Genomic DNA, 12,796 nt, shown 5'->3' with positions numbered 1-12,796 from the left:
CCAATCACAGCCATTCAGTGATGTCATTCTGAATGGCTGTGATTGGTTTATCCAGTACCAGCTGTGATTGGCCGGTGCTCAATCCAATCACAGCGCTGATGGCAGGGATTTCAAAAGCAAGCCAGGGAGAAGACAGCGTGGAGAAGACTGCAGCAGCTTGCCGTACTGCCGGGGATAGCATCGCGCCGGGGACACAGACGCTGGCTGATAGGTGAGTATTGCTTTTTTTTTCTTTTACCTACTATATACTCGAGTATAGCAAGGCTTATACTCGAGTCAATAAGTTTTACCAATTTTTTGTTGTAAAACGTATTGAGTCGGCTAATACTTATATATATATATATATATATATACTTATATATACGGTATGTTAATTTGGGGAAACTTCCTTTAAAATATCTTGCAATTTGGGGCAGTGAAGCATGATTGCTAAACTTTTCACTGTACTTGCAGGATTATGTTATTGATAGCCTATTCTCAGCATGAACCACCAATATCTGATGGGTGAACAACAGACGGATAGATGAACCACCAATATCTGACCGGAGAAGGATGGACGGATAGATGAACCACCAATATCTGATGGGTGAAGGACAGACAGATAGATGAATGACCAATATCTGATGGGTGAAGGACAGACGGATAGATGAACCACCAATATCTGACGGGTGAAGGACAGACGGATAGATGAACCACCAATATCTGATGGGTGAAGGACAGACGGATAGATGAACCACCAATATCTGATGGGTGAAGGACAGACGGATAGATGAACCGCTAATATCTGACAGGTGAAGGACAGACGGATAGATGAACCGCTAATATCCGACAGGTGAAGGACAGACGGATAGATGAACCACCAATATCTGACGGGTGAAGGACAGACGAATAGTTGAACCACCAATATCTGATGGATGAAGGACAGACAGATAGATGAACCACCAATATCTGACGGGTGAAGGACAGACGGATAGACAATGCCTTTAATATTGTTTTTTTCATTATTCTACTGAGAAAGCAGGAATGAAGTTTGTAAGCACGAGGTAATTTAGGAATTGTTCTGTTTGTTTGTAATCACAGCTAGAATATTTTAGACATAATTGAAATTTCTGATGGGAAACAGGAGGGATAATTCTTTCCTGAAACAACAGATGTATCATCACTAGCTTGAATGTAAATGAGTGGCCCAAATGTTATAGTCAATGCTCTGCACTGCTGCAATGCAGACCTATAACTGGGCAGTTCAGAAGCCAAACTGTACAGAGATCATCTGCCTATCCAGACTGAAAGTGCTTGTGGTTATCTACTTTGTGTTGCTCTTGATTGGCATTTTGCAGAATATAATTCTCTGTTGGCTTTTAGCCTTTTTTATGTTTGATTTGCAAAATTCTAAACAATAACCAGATGGGGAATAAAATGCTTGTCAAGTAGTGCTGTACATGTTCTTCACCCTTTACAATCAGGTACAAAATTCTGTGCTGATTAATTTAATATACACTGAATGGTCAATTTATTAGAGACAGCTTGTAATTCAAAAAGATATATTCAGCAGCACAAACCTGATACTGTTATATACAGGGAAGCGGGACCAGATGCACGCCAAGGAAGATCCTGACCCTGGATCCAGTAGTAAAGCAATCAGAAAATGTACTCGGCTAGCATAGGTAGTGCAAATGACATCAACCACAATGCATCTTTCTTCCTCCTCAGCAAAGAGATACCCTGTTTCCCTGAAAATAAGACATACCCTGAAAATAAGACATAGCATGATTTTCCAGAATTTTTGAGGATGCAAAATGATTTTCAGGCTTTTTGAGGATGCTTGAAATATAAGCCTTACTCCAAAATTAAGCCCTGCTAACAATTAATTTAAAAAGTCAATTTAAATAGTGTCCAGGCAGCTATACATGTAAAAAAGTTAAACCTTTTTGAACAAAAATTAATATAAGACACTGTCTTATTTTCGGGGAAACACAGTAGCAACGTATCAACCTTGTAAAAAAGATCTATCTCAAGCTTGCTTTATTAGAGACATCGGCCCTTTCGCGATTAAAGTTTCCCAGTATAGCAAGTTTTCCTTGGATCATCCACATTAGAAAATCGAGCAATCTAAGCAACTTCGAGCGAGGCCTGGCCATTGGTGCTAGACTAGTTGGGCTAGGATTTCATACACTGTGAAACTCGTGGAGTTTGTTAGTGTAACATTGTGAAGAATATACTGAGAATGGTGTGTTCGAGGAAAAACATCCAGTGAAAGGGGATTCTTCCATTTTGTCTATGTAAAAGATCAGATCAGGATATCAAGAATCATTCTGTTGCACCTTACTGATAGGAGGGTCAGAATTTGGTGCCCGTTGCAGGTGAGACCATGGGGTTCTTGAGGTGGTTGTCACGGGTAGCTCTGTGATCTCTGCCCAGCAATGGCAGAAATATGGCTCGCTTGGTTGCATGCAATGTAAAATAGAACAGTCAAATGGTGATCGATGATACTAAGGCCCAGAATGATGCTGTCACGTGACGCCAGTACCTCTATTCCAACTAAATGGATGCTTGTCATTAAATAAGAGTCCACAAACCAGAAAGACAGTTTTCAAACTGGAGGTACATAGTTTCTCTTTACTCACTGAATCCAACTTTGATTCTTTCAGGAACAACACAAGTTAACAGTTTTAGACACAACACTTCTGACAAACTTCTACTGCTTCTTCTATTTGGTTACTCAAACACTTGCTCTCTTAGGAGGCACTTTTCCTTCTTGAATTCTAGATGTCCTCAGTCCCAGTTATTTGAGGTACGATCCCCGGGGGTCCTCTCCTCAAACAGTGGGGCAACACACAACCTTTACGTCCTTTCCTTGCTTCTAGCTACTCCTTGTGACTTGTCATAGCAGGGGTTTCTACACCATGCTTCAGTTCCCGAAGGGACAAACATCTCACAGCAAATGAGATAGGCCCACAGCTCTGTGTAGGCAGAAGCAAAAGCGAGCTTCAGCCTCTTGCTGACATGTCCTCCTCCACCGACTACATCTCTTCACACTCCCCTTCTCTCTCTCTCTGACTCCGGCTACTTCTGCTATATTCCCGCAATACAATGCATAGCGAACAAGTTAAGTGAGACAAGATTGCCACCTCAAAGCTTGTTAGCACTACACAGACCGTAAACTAGCACGGATACACACATGTACACAAAAGACTGCTTACACATAACAAACATACAACTACCCTAAAGACACCCGAACTCTGGCCACTACACAAGCAGCATGAATCTCTGAGCCCTTCCTATCAGCTGTTCATAACATGTCATTATCTTTATCTAATTTGTGGCAACTACAAGAAGCTTCCTGTCTACGTGGGCCGATATTCCTGCAGAACAGTTTCCTCACCTAGTGGAATCTATGCCCCGATGAATTGCTGTGGGTATAAAGGCCAAAGGAAATCCAACGTGCTACTAGATGTGTGACTCTGATAAAGTGTCCATTTAGCTTTCAGAGCTCCTTTTTAAAACGTTTATCTTTTCTGCTGTCACCACTAGGGGGCGCTAAACAGTTTATGGCAAGAGTTTTATGTATTGCAGATTTTGAGACCCCACTCTAATAGCCAGAGAGGGACAAATGGGATCTGGCATTTAAATGGAACCCGTCACGTCCGCACAACACCATAAGTTAAGTTATAGTGCTGTTAGGGGATGTGACAGGGAGCCAGGTGATGTATTTTTTATACCCATTCCTGTAATCCAATGGTGTCCCCCTCTGAAGGTGGCGTACAGCGCAAAAATCTGACTCTTTTCAGAGTCCTATGCAGGCGCTCTCCCATAGTCTTGTATAGGAGAGTGTGTGCACAGGACTCCGAAAAGAGCCAGATTTTTGTGCTGTTCGACAACTTCAGGGGGGGACACCGCTGGATCGCGAGACCAAGTGAGTATAAAAAATAGATCACCTGCCGCATCCCCTAACAGCACTATAACTTTGTTTATGGTGTTGTAGGGACGGGACAAGTTCCCTTTAAGGAGGGGGTATATAACACTTAGCATACTGCATTTATCCCTGCACAGCAGCACTCCCATCCATGTACTGTGCAGGGAACTGAAGCCCAGCTGCACTGAACTAGATGGGAACATGCCGCAGTTCCCTGCACAGTTGGCAACCAGGACCGCTGCTGTGCAGGGAAAATCTTTGAAGGGGGTCACAGTTCTTGTTTATACTCAAAACTGGTGGGGGTCCTAGCAATTGGACCCCCACAGATCAGAAAGTGTTGGAATATTATAGCAATATACCATGGGAATAGAAGTCTGTGATGCAGCTAGAGATGAAGCTGAGTATCTAATCTGGCACAACTCACTATATTATCTGTATATTTGCATAGGACTGCAAGAAAATCCTGCAAGTTATTTCGGATCCCGGCCATTACAGTAGAATGACATCTATACATTACAGTCGATATCCACTGCAGTGATTGACTGTATATGCAATGTAAAGTAATATTTTTGTCTTTGCTGCACCTGAATTGCCTTCACCTGTTTACTGTTGCACCATTTCACAACCTTCATTTTCTCCTTATAGATAGATAGATAGATAGATAGATAGATAGATAGATAGATAGATAGATAGATAGATAGTAGAGATGAGCGAGTATACTCGCTAAAGGCAATTGCTCGAGCGAGCATTGTCTTTAGCGAGTATCTTCCCGCTCGAGACGGGAGGTTCGGGTGCCGATGCGGGGGAGCGGTGAGTAGCAGCTGTCAGCAGGAGGGAGCGGGGGGGAAGAGAGGGAGAGAGAGATCTCCCCTCCATTCCGCCCCGCTCTCCCCCGCAGCTCCCTGGCCACTGCCGGCACCCAAACCTTCTGTCTCGAGAAGGGAGATACTCGCTCGCTCGAGCAATTGCCTTTAGCGAGTATACTCATCTCTAATAGATAGATATTAGATAGATAGATAGATAGATAGATAGATAGATAGATAGATAGATATGAGATAGATAGATAAATAGAAGATAGATAGATAGATAGATAGATAGATAGATAGATAGATAGATAGATAGATAGATATGAGATAGATAGATAAATAGAAGATAGATAGATAGATAGATAGATAGATATGAGATAGATAGATAAATAGAAGATAGATAGATAGATAGATATGAGATAGATAGATAGATATGAGATAGATAGATATGAGATAGATAGATATGAGATAGATAGATAGAAGATAGATAGATAGATAGATAGATAGATAGATAGATAGATAGATAGATAGATATGAGATAGATAGATATGAGATAGATAGATAAATATGAGATAGATAGATAGATAGATATGAGATAGATAGATAGATAGATAGATAGATAGATAGATAGATAAATATGAGATAGATAGATAGATAGATATGAGGTAGATAGATAGATATGAGATAGATAGATAGATATGAGATAGATAGATAGATAGATATTAGATAGATAGATAAATAGAAGATAGATAGATAGAAGATAGATAGATAGATATGAGATAGATAGATATGAGATAGATAGATAAATATGAGTTAGATAGATATGAGATAGATAGATAGATAGATAGATAGTAGAGATGAGCGAACGTGTTCTTCCGAGCTTGATATTCGTGCGAATATTAGGGTGTTCGGGATGTTCGTTATTCGTAACGAACACCATGCGGTGTTCTGGTTATTTTCACTTCCTTCCCTGAGACGTTAGCGCGCTTTTCTGGCCAATTGAAAGACAGGGAAGGCATTACAACTTCCCCCTGTGACGTTCAAGCCCTATACCACCCCCCTGCTGTGAGTGGCTGGGAAGATCAGGTGTCACCCGAACATAAAAGTCGGCCCCTCCCGCGGTTCGCCTCAGATGCGGTGTGAGTTAGATGAGGGACAGTGCTGTTTGTACCGGAGCTGCTGTAGGGAAAGAATTGGTAGTTAGTGTAGGCTTCAAGACCCCCCAAAGGTCCTTATTAGGGCCACTGATAGCTGTGTGTTGGCTGCTGTTAGCAGTGGCAAATTTTTTTTTCTCAAAATCGCCTCTGCAGACCGTTGCACCCGGCATTAGGGACAGAAGTGCTGCATAGGCAGGGAGAGTGTTAGGAGTGAGTGTAGCCTTCAAGAACCTCAACGGTCCTTTCTACGGCCATATTTATCCGTGTGCAGTACTGTCCAGGCTGCTGTTAGCTGTGCTGCATATTTTTTTGCTTCTCAAAATCGCCTCTGCAGACCATTGCACCCTCCATTGATACTGCAGGGAAAGAATTGTATAGGCAGGGCGACAACACAGTTGTTATTCATTGAATATACGCAGTGCTGCCTTTTGGTGCCAAAAAACTGAAAACAAATCTATTTGTCCAGCCTCTGTCCGTCCTAAGGGCTGTGGACACGTGTGAGCTGCGTGAACAACATTGCTAAATCAGACGCACCCAGCTACGCTTTACTGCTGGCTTCGCCATTTGCTTTCCTTAATTGGGAAAAAAATACCTGCTCTCCAAGAGTTATAATAACGCTGCTACCCTCACGTTCTGTGACACATAAGCAGGGACACAGCACAGTTATTAAACTTCTCATGTTCATTGAATATACGCAGTGCTGCCTTTTGGTGGAAAAAAACTGAAAACAAATCTATTTGTCCAGCCTCTGTCCGTCCTTACGCCTGTGGAGACGTGTGAGCTGCGTGAACAACATTGCTAAATCAGACGCACCCAGCTACGCTTTACTGCTGGCGTCGCCATTTGCTTTCCTTAATTGGGAAAAAAATACCTGCTCTCCAAGAGTTATAATAACTCTGCTACCCTCACGTTCTGTGACACATAAGCAGGGACACAGCACAGTTATTAAACTTCTCATGTTCATTGAATATACGCAGTGCTGCCTTTTGGTGGAAAAAAACTGAAAACAAATCTATTTGTCCAGCCTCTGTCCGTCCTAAGGGCGGTGGACACGTGTGAGCTGCGTGAACAACATTGCTAAATCAGACGCACCCAGCTACGCTTTACTGCTGGCGTCGCCATTTGCTTTCCTTAATTGGGAAAAAAATACCTGCTCTCCAAGAGTTATAATAACTCTGCTACCTTAACGTTCTGTGACACATTAGCAGGGACACAGCACAGTTGTTAAACTTAGATAATTCATTCACTAGAGGCAGTGGGGCCTTTCGTTTTCCAAAAAGGGCAAAAATTATATTTGGCCTGCAGTCTTGCGCCAATTTATTTCCTGCCTGTGAAATCAAATCACTGGTAATACAGCATGCTGAGGGGTAGGGGTAGGCCTAGAGGACGTGGACGCGGCCGAGGACGCGGAGGGCCAAGTCAGGGTGTGGGCACAGCCCGAGCTCCTGATCCCGGTGTGTCGCAGCCGACTGCTGCGCGATTAGGAGAGAGGCACGTTTCTGGCGTCCCCACATTCATCGCCCAATTAATGGGTCCACGCGGGAGACGGTTATTAGAAAATGAGCAGTGTGAGCAGGTCCTGTCCTGGATGGCAGAAAGTGCTTCGAGCAACCTATCGTCTACCCGCAGTTCTGCGCCGTCCACTGCTGCCAATCCGAATCCTCTGTCTGCTGCTCCTCCTTCCTCCCAGCCTCCTCACTCCACTACAATAACACCTGCTCAGGAGCGGGAACACTCCCAGGAACTGTTCTCGGGCCCCTGCTTAGATTGGGCAGCAGCGGTTCCTCTCCCACCAGAGGAGTTTATCGTCACTGATGCCCAACCATTCGAAAGTTCCCGGGGTCCGGGGAAAGAGGCTGGGGACTTCCGCCAACTGTCTCAACAACTTTCTGTGGGTGAGGAGGACGATGACGATCAGACACAGTTGTCTTGCAGTGAGGTAGTAGTAAGGGCAGTAAGTCCGAGGGAGCAGCGCACAGAGGATTCGGAGGAAGAGCAGCAGGACGATGAGGTGACTGACCCCACCTGGTGTGCAACGCTTACTCAGGAGGACAGGTCTTCAGAGGGGGAGTCAAGGGCATCAGCAGGGCAGGTTGCAAGAGGCAGTGCGGTGGCCAGGGGTAGAGGCAGGGCCAGACCGAATAATCCACCAAGTGTTTCCCAAAGCGCCCCCTCGCGCCATGCCACCCTGCAGAGGCCGAGGTGCTCTAAGGTCTGTCAGTTTTTCACAGAGACGCCTGACGACCGACGAACAGTGGTGTGCAACCTTTGTCGCGCAAAGCTCAGCCGGGGAGCCAACACCAACAGCCTCACCACCACCACCATGCGCAGACATATGATGGCCAAGCACCCCGCAAGGTGGGACGAAGGCCGTTCAGCGCCTCCGGTTTGCACCCCTGCCTCTCCCCCTGTGCCCCAACCTGCCACTGAGATGCAACCCCCCTCTCAGGACACAGGCACTACCGTCTCCTGGCCTGCACCCACACCCTCACCTCCGCTGTCCTCGGCCCCATCCAGCAGTGTAGTTCAGCGCACCGTCCAGCCGTCGCTTGCGCAACTGTTGGAGCGCAAGCGCAAGTACGCCGCCACGCACCTGCACGCTCAAACGTTAACCGTCCGCATAGCAAAATTCATCAGCCTTGAGATGCTGCCGTATAGGGTTGTGGAAACGGAGTCCTTCAAAAGTATCATGGAGGCGGCGGCCCCGCGCTACTCAGTTCCCAGTCGCCACTACTTTTCCCGATGTGCCGTCCCAGCCCTGCACGACCACGTCTCCCGCAACATTGTGCGCGCCCTCACCAATGCGGTTACTGCCACGGTCCACTTAACTACGGACACGTGGACAAGCACAGGCGGGCAGGACCACTACATCTCCCTGACGGCACATTGGGTGAATTTAGTGGAGGCTGGGACAGAGTCAGAGCCTGGGACCGCTCACGTCCTACCCACCCCCAGAATTGCGGGCCCCAGCTCGGTGCTGGTATCTGCGGAGGTGTATGCTTCCTCCACTAAAGCACCCTCCTCCTCGTCCTCCTCTGTCTCGCAATCAAGATGTGTTAGCAGCAGCATGTCGCCAGCAGTCGGTGTCGCGCGGTGTGGCAGCACAGCGGTGGGCAAGCGTCAGCAAGCCGTGCTGAAACTACTCAGCTTAGGCGATAAGAGGCACACGGCCCACGAACTGCTGCAGGGTCTGACACAGCAGACCGACCGCTGGCTTGCGCCGCTGAGCCTCCAACCGGGCATGGTCGTGTGTGACAACGGGCGTAACCTGGTGGCGGCTCTGCAGCTCGGCAGCCTCACGCACGTGCCATGCCTGGCCCACGTCTTTAATTTGGTGGTTCAGCGGTTTCTGAAAAGCTACCCACGCTTGTCAGACCTGCTCGTAAAGGCGCGCCGGCTCTGCGCACATTTCCGCAAGACCCACACGGACGCTGCCACCCTGCGCACCCTGCAACATCACTTTAAGCTGCCAGTGCACCGACTGCTGTGCGACGTGCCCACACGGTGGAACTCTACGCTCCACATGTTGGCCAGGCTCTATGAACAACGTAGAGCTATAGTCGAATACCAACTCCAACATGGGCGGCGCAGTGGGAGTCAGCCTCCTCAATTCCTTTCAGAAGAGTGGGCCTGGTTGGCAGACATCTGCCATGTCCTTGGTAATTTTGAGGAGTCTACCCAGGTGGTGAGCGGCGATGCTACAATCATTAGCGTCACCATTCCTCTGCTATGCATCTTGAGAAATTCCCTGCAAACCATAAAGGCAGCTGCTTTGCGCTCGGAAACGGGGGCGGGGGAAGACAGTATGCCGCTGGATAGTCAGGGCACCCTCCTGTCTATTTCTCAGCGCGTACAGGAGGAGGAGGAGGAGCATGAGGAGGATGAGGAGGAGGGGGAAGAGACAGCTTGGGCCGCTGCTGACGGTACACCGGCTGATTGCCTGTCATCCTTTCAGCGTGTATGGCCTGAGGAGGAGGAGGAGGAGGAGGAGGAGGATCCTGAAAGTGATCTTCCTAGTGACGACAGCCATGTGTTGCGTACAGGTACCCTGGCACACATGGCTGACTTCATGTTAGGATGCCTTTCTCGTGACCCTCGCGTTGCACGCATTCTGGCCACGACGGATTACTGGGTGTACACACTGCTCGATCCACGGTATAAGGAGAACCTGCCCACTCTGATTCCCGAAGAGGAAAGGGGTTCGAGAGTGTTGCTATACCACAGGACCCTTGCGGACAAGCTGATGGTAAAATTCCCAGCCGACAGCGCTAGTGGCAGAAGGCGCAGTACCGAGGGCAAGGTAGCAGGGGATGTGTGTAGATCGAGCAGCATGTACATCCCAGGCAGTGCAACAGTCTTTAAGGGCCTGGCCAGCTTTATGGCTCCCCACCAAGACTGTGTCACCGCTCCCCAGTCAAGGCTGAGTCGGCGGGAGCACTGTAAAAGGATGGTGAGGGAGTACGTAGCGGATCGCACGACCATCCTTGGTGACGCCTCTGCCCCCTACAACTACTGGGTGTCGAAGCTGGACACGTGGCCTGAACTAGCGCTGTATGCCCTGGAGGTGCTTGCTTGTCCTGCGGCTAGCGTCTTGTCGGAGAGGGTGTTTAGTGCGGCTGGGGGAATCATCACAGATAAGCGTAGCCGCTTGTCAACCGACAGTGCCGACAGGCTAACACTCATTAAGATGAACAAAGGCTGGATTTCCCCAGACTTCTGTTCTCCACCAGCGGACAGCAGCGATACGTAAGCAATACGTAGGCTGCACCCGCGGATGGAAGCTACGTTCTCTCTCACCATCCAAAACGGGGACATTTCTGTTTCATCAATCTGTGTCTAATATTCCTCCTCCTCCTCCTCCTGCTCCTCCTCCTGAAACCTCACGTAATCACGCTGAACGGGCAATTTTTCTTAGGGCCACAAGGCTCACTCAAATAATTTTTCAGAACAATTTTTATAAGTTTCAATGCGCTTAAAAGCGTTGGAACTTTAACTTGAACCAATTTTTCGTTACACTGGGCTGCCTCCAGGCCTAGTTACCACTTAAGCCACATTAACCAAAGCGATTCACCTGCCATCTTGGTTGGGCATGGCCAATTTTTACTGAGGTACATTAGTACTGTTGGTACACCAATTTTTTGGGGCCCTCACCTACAGTGTAATCATAGTAATTTCTATGTTCTTCGCCTGCACTCATGGTACAGAAAGGTGTGTGGGGTTGGCCTACAGTTTAGCTACATAAATGTAACTTGTGCCTTGGCTATACTAAGGCTACTGAAATGGAACGAAGACTGCGCTCCCGCTATACTGCTGCTTCAGAATTGTTAATGGGGCCTGTCCTGAGTGCTACTATTGCTTACATGGAACGAAGACTGCGCTCCCGCTATACTGCTGCTTCAGAATTGTTAATGGGGCCTGTCCTGAGTGCTACTATTGCTTACATGGAACGAAGACTGCGCTCCCGCTATACTGCTGCTTCAGAATTGTTAATGGGGCCTGTCCTGAGTGCTACTATTGCTTACATGGAACGAAGACTGCGGTCCCGCTATACTGCTGCTTCAGAATTGTTAATGGGGCCTGTCCTGAGTGCTACTATTGCTTACATGGAACGAAGACTGCGCTCCCGCTATACTGCTGCTTCAGAATTGTTAATGGGGCCTGTCCTGAGTGCTACTATTGCTGACATGGAACGGACACGTGGAGAGGACACGTAGTGCCTCAAAAACATCCCCCTCCAACAGGGAAAACATTGTTGGCAAATGCCTTTGCATTGGTTCGTCTGGTGGCAGTCCAAGAATTTCACCTTTACCGACACAACAAGAGAGCCCCCACACCATCCCCCCGCCACGGCCCACTTAATCCTGGCCACATTCCGAAAACCAACAAAATACAACCGTGCTACTAGGTCCGCAGTCACCACCACATTACCACCAACGCGGTTACTGTTAAGGTGCATATAACCACAGACACGTGGAGAGGACACGTAGTGCCTCAAAAACATCCCCCTCCAACAGGGAAAACATTGTTGGCAAATGCCTTTGCATTGGTTCGTCTGGTGGCAGTCCAAGAATTTCACCTTTACCGACACAACAAGAGAGCCCCCACACCATCCCCCCGCCACGGCCCACTTAATCCTGGCCACATTCCGAAAACCAACAAAATACAACCGTGCTACTAGGTCCGCAGTCACCACCACATTACCACCAACGCGGTTACTGTTAAGGTGCATATAACCACGGACACGTGGAGAGGACACGTAGTGCCTCAAAAACATCCCCCTCCAACAGGGAAAACATTGTTGGCAAATGCCTTTGCATTGGTTCGTCTGGTGGCAGTCCAAGAATTTCACCTTTACCGACACAACAAGAGAGCCCCCACACCATCCCCCCGCCACGGCCCACTTAATCCTGGCCACATTCCGAAAACCAACAAAATACAACCGTGCTACTAGGTCCGCAGTCACCACCACATTACCACCAACGCGGTTACTGTTAAGGTGCATATAACCACGGACACGTGGAGAGGACACGTAGTGCCTCAAAAACATCCCCCTCCAACAGGGAAAACATTGTTGGCAAATGCCTTTGCATTGGTTCGTCTGGTGGCAGTCCAAGAATTTCACCTTTACCGACACAACAAGAGAGCCCCCACACCATCCCCCTGCCACGGCCCACTTAATCCTGGCCACATTCCGAAAACCAACAAAATACAACCGTGCTACTAGGTCCGCAGTCACCACCACATTACCACCAACGCGGTTACTGTTAAGGTGCATATAACCACGGACACGTGGAGAGGACACGTAGTGCCTCAAAAACATCCCCCTCCAACAGGGAAAACATTGTTGGCAAATGCCTTTGCATTGGTTCGTCTGGTGGCAGTCCAAGAATTTCACCTTTACCGACACAACAAGAGAGCCC

Source organism: Eleutherodactylus coqui, chromosome 12 (genome assembly GCF_035609145.1).
Source record: "Eleutherodactylus coqui strain aEleCoq1 chromosome 12, aEleCoq1.hap1, whole genome shotgun sequence".
NCBI classification, from domain to species: Eukaryota; Metazoa; Chordata; class Amphibia; order Anura; family Eleutherodactylidae; genus Eleutherodactylus; species Eleutherodactylus coqui.
This window is presented reverse-complemented; position numbering follows the sequence as displayed.